Genomic DNA, 13,355 nt, shown 5'->3' with positions numbered 1-13,355 from the left:
AAGGTTTATTTCTCAGTGCTTTGAATTATTGTCCTGATGAACAAAGTTCCTTCCTGAGACAGGAGCTATACTATTGTTTGCCAAGATCAGCAATATTGATAAAAGATTTCTTCTCAAGGAGAAGTTGTTTTTCTTGAGGATAATGCTTTCACGAACATTAGCTGCTTTTCCATTCCTACACAACGGAAGGAGTCACCTCTTATTGTTTACACTGGCAGATGCAAAGAGCTTGTGAACACGCTTGTTGAATCATGTGTTGTCTTGCATTCCTCAAGCACTCTTGGGAATGTGTTTTATGGGACATGTTAAAGTGTCAAATGAGGTAATTTGCTGCTTTTAGCAAATGCCCATAGCCCCATAACTAACACTTGACATTGCAATGTTGTGTAGCACACTATATTTGAAGCACACTGTAGAATCTTTGTCACCTTTTTTCAGTCAGTCAAAATTAATTCAAAAGTAACCATATATAAGTAATCATAAAAGCTTCTGTAGCAAGATTAACTCCACCACTTAATATGTCAAATATTTTTATTGTAGTTTTAATTTATAAAGACACAGCTAAACACACAGTGGATAAGGGAAAGGGAAGAAGTCAGCATTAAACTTAACAGGGCTAGTCAGGAGAGCAGTGTTTCACAACAAACAAATTAACACAAGCTACATAAAGAAATTCTCTTAAGTCCTTCTTAAAGACCTGTCCTAGTATATTAAAAGTGGGTCTTCACTGCAGATGGGGTCCTCTGGAAGAGATAGCAAGGCTCCAGCCTGTATTATTACATGTATATTGAAAAAAAGTAGTATAGAACATGACATACATACCCTACTTTAGCCCTGAACCCCAGTTCATGATGCTAAAACAATCCTGAATTTGAGGCCCATAGGGATGTGGCTGGACCAAGGCCAAAGATGAAGGTAGGAGTAATGAGCACAGGACCAATCTTGATGTCTCCCTGTGTGTTGGTCCAAGGTTCCCATTGTCTACCAGAGTTTACAAATACTTTGAGTTTCTGCAATAAGGGATTATTCTTACAGGTCTGATCCTATCACCTCTTGAAAATCTCTGCAGTACATAAAAGATGTACTTGTGAAGGTAAGTAGGTCCCTGGTGTGAAAAAATATACATGAATATAGGGGTAAGAAAACTCAAGGAAAATATACGATCCCTTTTAAGGGTGAAAACTACTTGCTGTAGCATTGGCACAAAAGCACTGAGAGGCAGCTGAGAGTGGCTCAATTTCGCAACTTTTTGAAGAAAGTAAATTCCACAACAAAACAGATTTTGAAGTAGTAGGAAATGAAATGGGTTCCAACTGTGATATAGTCCAAGAAGACGTTGTTAGATCAGGAACTTGTTTGAAAAGCCTGAATACAATATTACTGATGTAAAACATGGAAAAGAACTACTCCTTTTTTCCTGCCTCCCTTTCTGCTCAGTAGATTTATCTAGCCAAAAGAACTCTGCAGGAGGGAAAAAATAAATTTGAAAAAGCATTTATGAATTCCTGGCAAATCAGGAAAGGTTAAAAGGTCCTGGGTTTGAGGAGGAAGACCAAAGACAAGAGATCTGGCTTTTGTTGCTGGCTGGACACTAGTTTTCCATAAAAGAGGTGCTGCTTCAGTGCCCCTACTTATGTCATACTAAGCTTTCTCAGACCCAAGCTGGACCTGCTGGGTCTCAAGCACAACAGACTGATATGTCTTCTGGAAGAATAATTTGGATGAAGCTATAACTCTTCACTTCCTGATTTATTTGGTTTCAGAATACAACATTCTGGTGCTTAATGACTACTGGAATGAAAGTGCAGCACTGTTCTGAAGAAATTAATCCGTTATTTGTGGTGCCATAGGGATACCAGTATCCCTCTACAATAAAAATGAGACATTTTATTTTGGTTCCAACCTAGTATTATAAATACAGAGGCCAAATTTGGTTAAATGGGCCACATTTAAAAATTCAGTCATTGTTCCAAATTTTAGAAAACAATTTAGTTTTCTATTCTGGAAACCTGCTTGGTCTGAAATGTAGCAACGTCACTTTTTATGGCCCAAAGAAGCCTGATACATCATAGACATCAAGCTGAATTGAGCCTCTGGACTATTTTAAGCCAAGCTCTCTGAAATCAGTAGAAGCTATATTAATATTTGCTTTCTTTATGATTATTTAACCTCCTCCTCAGATGAGACAGTGAGCTACTGCACACACAACAGTTTAAAGACTATAAAAACCCATACTCCTGAAGATTTTCCAGGGCAATTCCAGCCTTTCTGTTTTTTTTTTTTTTTCACTGCCCTTTTGCAAATGCACAGTGAACTGGTCAGGCTAAAAAGGTAACATTAGAAGTATTATTTCCCCATTGTATCACCTCCTGGATTAGCTGTGTTGATGCAAAGGAGAGAGTGGGACTCTGCAACCAGGGAATCCCGAAGAAAAAGTGTGACTTCAGAAGCTTAGAGCAGGCCAAAGCAGGGATGTATCTGACCAGGTTCAGGAATATTTCAAACACCACACACATGTAATCAAACATTCCTCATTCTGCTTCTACTTTTCAAGTACTTTAGTGACTTTAACATTTTTTCTAAGTCCTGTTCCCTTTAATTTGTAAGCTGACAAGCCTTTTTTTGTTAGGCTCTGATTTTCTGGAATAAATGAGCACTGAGTCAAGAATATATTTTTTCATCTTAATCCCTCACGGACTATGCTTTCTTTCCTACTCTCTTTGAGAAGATAGTGCCTGCTACTTACTTGATTTTTACCATTGTTAACAACACAGGCACTGTGCTTCAAAGGCATTTCTGCAATAGCAGTTCAAAGCATTACTCACCGCTGGGGGTAGAGGAGGAAAGCGGAGTCACCTGAGATTCTTCTTTAATTATATGGTTTTCACTTTTTACAACTTCAAGCATGCTTTTCACAGATTAATCAAATGGAATAATAGTCAAAGGATAAATAGCAAAAATAAAGTGATGGCTGCCTAAACCTTTCACATCTAAGACAAAAGAATTTCTGCCCTAGGTGCTTTAAGTCAATGGGCCATTTGATTGCCAAAGAACACAGCAACTGAGCAAGGTGGAGGCATTCACTTTATGCAGAAAGGTATTTAATTGTTGGCTTTCATGATCCTCAAATACTTCTTTGACGATCACTTCTGACATGTTGCTGCTCAAAGCTCTTAGCCTCGAGCTGTCTCCATCCCTTCTTTCTAGGCTGGGGGGGATATGTGTTGGTGGTTTTTTTTAAGTCAGCTGTGAGATGTTAATTGTGCTGAGAGGAATACACCCCCAGCCACTACATATTTATTTTCTTGTAGGTTCCTTATATGAACATTTCTCATCTATTTGAAATATACATTTATTTCTCAATTATTGATGCCTCCTAGCTAAAGTGCTATTGCTCTTGTTTATCTTTCTTTTCCATTACCCTTTAGTGTTTTTTGTTGTTGTTGTTGGTTTGGTTGGTTGTTTTTTTCCCCACTACTTTCCTTTCAATCATATCTACCTTGTGAGTGACTTACAGCCCCCCCAAATACATAGCACACAAACTAAAGTTTCCTTTTGTGGATTGAGCTTTAGAGGCACGGTTGCACTACATAGTCCTATTGTAAGGAGACACTGAAGGAGGAATGTTGTTTTTACAAAACCAGGGACCTGGTGCTTGACCCCAGCAGAGGGGAAGGACTGAGAGACATCAGACTATAAATCCTTAATGTAAAACAAAGTCTCTTCGAACTAATCCCGGAATGCAAATTGATTACTGTATTTAAAAAGTTAAGCTAGGGGGAAGGGTAACCAAAGAGCCAGGAATCCATTTTTTTAAATAAATCAATAAAGGGGGATGAGGGGTGGGGCAGGGAGAGTTGTTAGAATTAGATGAATGAGATAGGTAAACTGAGGCAGGCATCAGGTAGTCTGTAAACCTTGAAGTACCCAACCAATGGGGAAGAGGGGAGGGAATTTGCAGACAGGATTTGGGGAGATATAAACAGGGGCTTTTTGTCCCATTCTGTGTGCCTACCTTCAGGTAGAACACCCGGTCTTGCAAAATCCTTAATAAAATATACTTTGCTGAGAGACCCTGCCTGGGCCTATTATATTGGCAAAGTAATAGTTCCCTACACTATCACCCTCTCCACAACCTCCCTCACTGTGTCCACAGGCTGAACATGGAAAGGCTGTGAGAACTCCCTTGTGCTCACATGGTGCAACTGCTCCACAAGCTCTGCAGGCACAGCTCTAGAAATCAAGAACCATTATGACATGAATGGTAGGAACCTACATGCTGTCATAGATTTAAATCCCATATATAATTCCTCTGTTGTAGTATTTCAGTACATCCCTTCTCCAAGGGTGAGAAAGCTTTTTCTTAATGAGCACTGAAGATAGCCTTCCAGTAACTCTCCTTTGCCACATACCAATATTTAACTTAGCACTGTTAATAAATGTGATGATAACTGTGCTCCCTTTCCCAGCCCTATCATGGGTATGGTGGTTGGAAACACTCAGCTCTACCTCCAGTGCAGGGCCCTGAATACTTCCCTACCTGTAAGCCCTCTCCAGCATACGACAGGAACATGGTCATTTAAAATCCCAAGGGATTTGGGCTTCAGGAGTAATGCTGAGAGCCTGGTCCTGGTTATTGGAGTTTGTATACGAGGCATCCCTCTGCTGAGCTGCTGACCAGGCACCTGCTGCCCATCCAGCTGTGCCCGCTGGGATCCCAGTGGAGACGCTGCCTGTTCATCCCATGCTGCGACATCCACCTTTGAGTAACTGGTGTCCTGCCAGGTGTTTTGCCATGCAGGCAAAAATTACAAAGCTGGTTCCAAACTCAACATCATGTCTTTTCTGGGGGGAGGAGGGGTTGCAAACACCTGGAGGAAACCCTCGAGTCGCCCTCACACTGGGTCTCCCACTGCTCCAGCCTGGCCAGCTGATCCTGCAGGCAGCCATGTCTCCATCAGCCTGGTCCATGTGTGGTGCTGCAAGGGGCAGGGTGGCAGGTGGGAGCTGCAGGGAAGCAGCTACCTCTGCACCTCTGTAAGGGACAGGAAGCACCCATCCTCTTCTTTTTCAATGTCAGCTTTTTTTTCACTGTGGTGCCACCCCACCTGCACAAGCAATGGCCCCCAGCCACTCTTTGGTGGACAGGCCTCAGTGCCATTTTCTCTTCTCTGCCTCACCCCAGCTTTCAGCAGCCTCCCTGGGCCCTGCCTCCTCCTGGGGCTCTGCCTGCCTCCCTGCAGGGCCTGAGGGCCTCCCATGGGGCCTCTCCCCTTGCTGTGTGGGGCTGGGGTTTGGCTTCAGCCCACTGTCAGCTCTGCCATGCCTAGGGCAAGAGAGGCCATGTCTGAACTGTCCCACTCTTCTGCAATGTGCTATGTAAAATCTGTGTTACTGCAGAGATATTTAATAAAACCTATGCAGTATCCAGTGTGTGAGGAAAGGCATCTGCGTTATTCATCACTGCCTTCAGAGGTATTAAATTTTTAAAATTATTTTACTGTATATGATGCCAGATTGCTCTTCTTTCACGTAGAGTTTTCTTCTCCTGCTTTGGAAACGCAGTCTTGATTTTGTTTTTTAACCACTGCTCCCTACCACTTGCCGCATCCTCCAGGCAGGCATGCTCATTTTGAAAGAAAGCCTCTTAAAGAAGTGAGACCCAGCAGAATCCTCCCTGGGACCCTCGCAGCAATCACATGTAGGATCAATCTCCTCTTCCACTTCGGCCTGCTGTACCCTCCTACCATCCCTCCCAATGCACCACTCCTGCTGGAGACAGTCATGCCAATGCACCCACAACCCCAGCTGCTGGAGCTGAATAGGGATCTCTAGGCATAAATAGCATATTGGTTGTTTTCTTTTTGTAATCACCAGCTGATCTTCTCCTTGCGTTCACTTTAATTGTTGAGACACTGAGCTTCACTGGGATTCCAATATAAGGCAATATATGGTCTCATTTCCTAGGACTTACTGCTATGTGAATGTAAGTTGCTAATATCTTTTCCTTTTGGGTGCAAGAAGCTTAAAAAACACCCCCCTGACATCCATGCTCTGTCTTTTGCCTCTTCCAAACATGGAGGCCTTTTTTAAAATTCAGATACACTGAGGGGTGAAAGTTAAGTATTCTGCTTACCCTGGTATTGCAGCATCCAGCCCTGCTGTGACACAGTTCAGCAAACCTCTGAAGATACAACTAGGTCAGCATTATTTTAAAAAGCCTTAACAACCCACCCTTCCTTCAAACAGAAGCAGTGATTAAGTTTTATCCTCATCTGGGAGGCCTGTGCAAAACCTGTGGTAGTACGTACACTCTAAATGTAGAAACTACACCATTGTTTCCCAAAATAGTCCTGGAGGTTACAAATTAGGTGAGGAAGAAAAGGCAATCACTGTAAACAGTAAAGGCTGCATGTATACTAGTTACAAGAAATGTAGGAAAAGGTCACCCTAAAAGCAGTCTCTTCAAAAAATAAACTGTTGTGAATTGAAGGGGAATTAAAAATTTAAATTTTTAAACATTAGGACTGTATGACTTCAAGTTTTCGGAAGTCTGCTAAAAATGTATCAGCCAGCTCTGCTGATTACACCTGATGGTTGGCTTTGCAGTCACTACATCAGCAGATAAATTCCTACTAAACATGACTCACCATGTATTTTGGACAGCAAGTCTTCATACTGTACCTTATGTTTGGAGGTAACTATGCCACAAAGTGCCTTTTATATTTGTGTGATGATTATTTTTATAGAAATACCTTCTCTTCAGAACATTTTTAACCTATGATGTTTGTATTAAGCTACTAGGTTTCAAATGAAATTTTATAGACTGGTTTATTAATTACTCAGAGTATCAATTATAAGAATATTAATTACTGGAATATTGTGAAGGAAAACCTAGTGAACTTTTTATTACTATGTGATAAAACCTGCAACAGCTGAGTCTCACACAAATTAATGTGACATAAAGGTCAGTGATAGGGAAAGAGGTATTGCCACATGCAATCATGTGCTCTTGGTTTGATCACTCAAGTGGAAATTTCATTAGGAATTTTTAATCGCTTCTCCCAGACTTATAGGTCTTTTTAGGATTAGAGTAGCTTATTTACCAAGCCACTGTTTTTCTTCATTTCAGACCCATGGAGTTTAGCAGGAGGAAAAAAAAAATAAAGGTTAAGGTAACTTAATGAATACCACTGAAATATCCACTGGGGAGACAAAATGCAGCCATCAGCCACTAGTCTCGGTTCCGGAGGCAGATGCTAGAGAGCTCCTCCCCGTTCCTTTACCTTCTGCACAACAGTCTTTGTGCCCCAGAAACATTGCTATTTTTCTGCCAAAGGGTTATCTACACCGGTGTAGGAGGTCCCCAAAATAAGCTGCAAAAGGAAAACCGTTGCCTTCCTAGCATTCACAGCAGTCTTTAGACTAATCACAATTGTTTTGGCCACATCTACACCATAAACCTGTAAGAGTCAAATGTGGTAACCAAAAATAGTAAAAATAATATCCTCATGATATACCAAGTTTCTTGTAAAATTTACTCAGCTTCTTTGAGCTGAGTGATAGGGAAGTAGCTTAAGGCTAACGGCTTACAAAATTGTCACATTAAGGCAAAACAAACACTTTGAACAGAACATGGCTCAAAGTACATAGGCCAAGTTACCCTTTCACTAGAAGTTTGTTTTGTCGTTTAAACTGAATTCTGGAAGTGCAAACTTAGATGATTAGTGTAGGAAATAATAATTGCAAATATGCTATATCATTACCTCAGCTGAAAAAGCTGAGCTATTTCTTTAGCAAGCATTCCCTGGGGAAAGGTATTAGAAGACTCTGAATATACAAATGCCTATAGCCTGCAGAGATAAAGTAGTTTTAATTAATTCCTAACAGAGAGAGAGTCCTCCCAAAGTCTAAATTGTATGGAAACTATGAAAGGAAAAGAAGACACGTTGTGTAATTCCAGATATTTCACGTTTTTTTTCCAACCCAGAAAACACACTAAGTTTTCACAGAGATACACGGTATTTCTCTTAGGACTGAAACCCTGAGTAGGGGAAAAAACAAGAAGTGCTGCTAACAGTGTCACCTAAACCAGTTTTCACTGTTGTCTTGAAAACACCGATCTACAATTTAAGAAGTCATTCCACACCAATTTAAAACAGTTGTGGGTCAAACATCTAAAAGAAACACGCCTTAAGAGCGCGCTGCGGTGTGTATCGCTCCCTATCACTATCCCAGCCGTGAGATCACTCTACGGACCGCAGCTGAAGTAAACCGGAACGCGTTAAAGCTCTGTCTCTCGCCCACTGCGCCTGCGCAAGCCCCTCCTCCGGGGACGGGCGGGGCGGTGAGAGCAGAGGCCGCCCTGATTTGCATACTGCCTTCCCAGAATGCAGCGGGGCCACTAGCAGGAGGAATTATGGCCTTTTGTTGAGGTTCTTAAAAGTGTTTCTTTGCAGACATGGCTTTCGTTGCTCTTCTTGGATATAGAGAAGAATATATTGCCAGAGAAAAACTAGGAACAACTCTGCCCAACTAGCCATGATCAGACAGTTATCCAAGCAGGAGAGCTCTAAATAGCGTAGGAGGCGAGCATAGTATCGGCTGGTCCGAAGGTAGTGGGGTATCTCAAATGATTGTTCACAGTCAGTTACAGATTGATCTCCTCGTTCTCTCTTTCCCCCCTTCCCACTACTGCACTTGACTAGTCTTTTGCACCATCGAGCAGACCCGGCAGCGTTTTATTTTGCATACTGTACTTGCAGTCTCTCGGTTTGATTTGCTGTAAGGGAAAGCACCCGAAAAGATAGAAAGCAAATTTGAGATTAGTTTGGTGACATGCCGAAAGCACAGGAGGGTGGTCCTGGCAGAGGTGACCCTTTGAGACAGAATGTACTACGTAAAGCATAATTGTGCCCTACGGCTCCTAACACTGTGTTGGAACAGCTGAGTGCAATGCACGGTGGCCAGCATCACTCCTGCCTGTCTAGGGACCAGGGTGGAAGAAAGGATGGAGAGGAGCTCAGATACAAAAGGCACATCTCTTCTTGTGGCTGCTGCCCTGACCTTAGCTGGGTGTGTGAGCCAACCTGCTGGCCTTTGCACCCCCTTTCCCAGGGCTGTGAGACGGAAAATAGGTGAGAAACAAATCAACAGCGTAGTCCAGGTACGAAATCTGGCTCTAATACAATTAAGGGAGTTTAATGAGGGAGAAACTATGGGGTTCTAGAGCTTCAGGCAAACTTGAGAGCATATCAGGTTTGTATTTGTTAGGAGAAATTCTGAGTTTTTGTGGGAAGGGAGGGACTGGTGCATGATACAAAATGTGGACTCACGGAATGTGGACACATCATGAGGGGCAAAGAATGAGGAATTCAGGGCACTTCTAAGTAAAAAGTGGTTTGAAGGAAGCTTGGAAAGCTCAGAGCACTAGAGGTGTTACTTTTCTTTTTATTTTGAAGTAATGGGCATAGACTTGTCTGAACTTCAGGGAAAAAAAGAAAGAAAAAAAGGATGTCTGAGGAAAATGGAAATATCTGCAGCAGTTAACTTCTGTTTGGAATTGTATTTATGAATACAAACACACTTATAGATACATACCATTTAGTTAGAACAATTAAAAGTATTGCTAAGTATTTCTGTGAAGCAGTATAGGAATCTTGAATGTATACCTGGACAGATAAAGGAAGGTTCAGAGTCCATTGGAGCACTTCTAAAGGTACATTTCATCTGTTAGTGCATCTCAAATCACATCATGTGGGGGGATGAAATTTAAAGATATCAGTAGTTAGGTTGTCTGGAGCTTGATGAGGGTGACAAAAGGGTTGACTGTTTATGGGTATGAATCAAGGGGGAGGCCAACAAGGCGGATATGCTGGTGGGAGTCTGTTACAGACCAACCAACCAGGGTGAAGAGGCAGATGAGATATTCTGCAGGCAGCTGGAAATCTCACAATCGCTAACTCTTGTTCTCATGGGGGACTTCAACTTCCCAGATGTCTGCTAGAAATACAGCACAGCAGAGAGGAAACAGTCTAGGAGGCTCCTGGAGTGTAAGGAAGACAACTTCCTGACACAGCTGGTCAGTGAGCCAACTAGGGAAGGTGCCTCACTGGATCTGTTGTCTGTGAATAGAGAAGGACTTGTGGGTAATGTGTGAGTTGGAGGTTGCCTTGGGCATAGCGATCACATTCAGAGAGCTTTGGCCTGCAACTGGGGAATAAGAGGAGAATTTATAACCTTTGGAAGAAGGGGCAGGCAACTCAAGAACACTACAAGGATGCTGTGAAGTTACGCAAGGAGAAAATTAGAAGGGCCAATGCTCAGCTAGAGCTGAGCCTAGCTACTGCTGCAAAAGAGAACAAAAAATGCTTCTGTAAATCAGTTGGCCACAAAAGGAGGGCTCAGGAGAATCTCCACCCTTGGGTGAATGTGGGGGGACATAGTGACAGAGGATGAGGGAAAGGCTGAGGTACTAAATGCCTTCTTTGCCTCAGTCTTTAATAGTAAGACCAGTTGTGCTCCAGGTACCCAACCCCTGAAACAGAAGACAGGGATGGGGAGCAGAATGAAGTCCCAATAATCCAAGGGGAAGTGGTTAGCAGCCTGTTACACCACTTAGACACACAAGTCTATGGGTCCAAATGGGATCCATCCAAGGGTGCTGAGGGAGCTGGTGGAGGTGCTCACCAAGCCACTTTAAATTTATCAGCAGTCCTGGCTACCTGGGGAGGTCCCAGATGACTGGAAGTTGGTGAATGTGATGCCCATCTACCAGAAGGGCCGGAAGGAGGATCTGGAAAATTACAGGCCTGTCAGTTTGACCTCAGTACCAGGGAAAACTATGGAACAGATCATCCTGAGTGCCATCATGCACCACATACAAGACAAACAACAATCAGGACCAGTCAGCATGGGTTTATGAAAGGTAGGTCCTGCTTGACCAACCTGATCTCCTTCTATGACAAGGTGACAGGCTTATTAGATGAGGGAAAGGCTGTGGATATTGTGTACTTAGACTTCAGTAAAGCCTCTGACACCATATCCCACAGCATTCTCCTGGAGAAGCTGGCAGCTCATGGCCTGAACAGGTGTAATCTTTGCTGGGTAAAGAACTGGCTGGATGGCCGGGCCCAAAGAGTTATGGTGAATGGAGTCAAATCCAGTTGCAGCCAGTCATGAGTGGTGTTCCCCAGGGCTCAGTATTGGGGCCAGTTCTGTTTAATCTCTTTATCAATGATCTGGATGAGGGGATCGAGCACACCCTCAGTAAGACTGCAGATGACACCAAGTTGGGTGTGAGGGTTGATCTGCTGGAGGGTAGTAAGGCCATACAGAGGAATCTGGACCAGCTGGATTGATGGGCTGAGGCCAGTTATATGAGGTTCAACAAGGCCAAGTGCTGGGTCCTGTGCTTGCATCACAACAACCCCATGCAACACTACAGGCTTGAGGAAAAGTGTCTGGAAAGTTGCCTGGCGGGAAAGGATCAACAGGTGGCTGAACATGAGCTGGCAGTGTGCCTAAGTGGCTAAAAAGACAAACAGCATCCTGGCTTGCATCAAGCATAGTGTGGCCAGCAGTACTGGGCAAGCGATGGTTGCCATGTACCTGGCACTGGTGAAGTCCCACCTTGAATACTGTGTTCAGTTTTGGGCCCCTCACTACAAGAAAGGCATTGAGTTGCTGGAGAGAGTTCACAGGAGGCTGACAAGGCTGGCAAGAGGTCTGGAAAACAAGTCTTATGAAAAGCAGCTGAGGGAACTGGGGCTGTTTAGCCTGCAAAAAAGGAGGCTGAGGGGGGACCTTATCACTCTCTACAACTACCTGAAGGGAGGTTGTAGCATGGAGGGTGTTGGTCTCTTCTCCCAATAAGCAAGTGACAGGACAAATGAAAATGCCCTTAAGTTGCACCAGGGAAGGTTCAGATTGGATATTAGGAAAAATTTCTTCACAGAAAGGCTTGTCAGGTATTAGAACAGGCTGCCCAGGGAAGTGGTTGAGTCACCATCCCCAGAAGAGCTTAAAACGGGTATAGATGAGGCTCTTAGGGACACAATTTAGTGCTTAGATATATGTTATGGTTGGAGTCAATGATCTCAAGGGTCTCTTCCAATCAAAATGATTCTATGAATCTATGTGTCAGCTGATTAAGTATTGCATTATAACACTCTCACTATCTTTGCTTTTCCTACCGGTTGGTTTCTTTATCTCTCCTTATGTTCCTATTCTCAATGGTTCTTTGTTCTCTTCCATCCATTCTTTCCTTTCTTTTTTCTTGCCCTCAGCTCACTACTTTCTTGCCTCATCCCCAACTTTTTAAAGCCCTTTAACTTCAGAAGTCTTGCACTCAAAGCAAATAGCCCAGAAAGGTAATTCTCAAACCACTGTTTCTCCATCCTGCTTGGCTGTATGTGCAGGGATAAGGAGGAGATGCACCCTCCAGCATCCCCTGAGCCATACAGACTATTGTCTGGGTGGGCTGGGAGCAACAGCCCCATACACCAGATCTGGTAACAGAGTAATCGCCTCTCTCCATGCTCTCTTGGACTGCCTTGTTCCAGCACAATATGGGTCAGATCTAACTACTGGGTGAGAAGGACCTGCCTGCCCTGCAAACAAAGACAGTAAGCTGGTCTTTTCCATCAGGTATGCAGTAAAGATTTGTTTTCTTTCTCTAACCCAACCTCCAACAGATGCTACAGAGGGGACAGCCTAGCTGTCTCTGATGGGTAAAGAGCTAGAGTATCCTCTCTGATAATTTTTGGGAAGAAAAGGGGAAGATACCTCCTTGACTGTGGGCAGTTGCTATAACCACTGCTACAGAAATCATGGAGGGGCACACCTCCTGCTTAAGGAGAAATTATTGGATGGAGCACATCAGTCACCCACTTTCCAGAGAGAGAGTTCTGTGCTGAGGATCACAACAGACTGCAAGCCCATTCCCATGACCTCAAGAAATCTATCTAAGCCTGGAAGAGAGGTGGCTTTCAGGCTCTTTCCTCAGCATCTCCTGCAGGCTGGAGGTTGATTGCCTCTTACTCTCCACCTGTTTGTTTCAGATCTTGTCTGAGATGCTTAATTTTCTCCATCCGGAAGGATTTTTCCCCTGTAGGTGCATCCCAGGTATCAAACTTCAGACTTCACATTCCGCTGTAGGAACCAGTCACCTAATTTTTAGGTACTGACTCTTTTACTGCATTTAATAAATTGTGACTTGGGATGAGTAAAACTTTGTTCAGACCATAATGATGGATAAATCTTTCTTATTTTAAGAGGTCAATACTCCGTTCAACATAATAAAAGAGAAAAAAGAAAACTTGACCTAGCAGAAATGTTGTAGACAGCAGAGAAAA

This window comes from Streptopelia decaocto, assembly GCF_964273445.1.
Source record: "Streptopelia decaocto genome assembly, chromosome: 2".
Taxonomy (NCBI): domain Eukaryota; kingdom Metazoa; phylum Chordata; class Aves; order Columbiformes; family Columbidae; genus Streptopelia; species Streptopelia decaocto.
Note: the sequence above shows the minus strand (reverse complement) of the source record.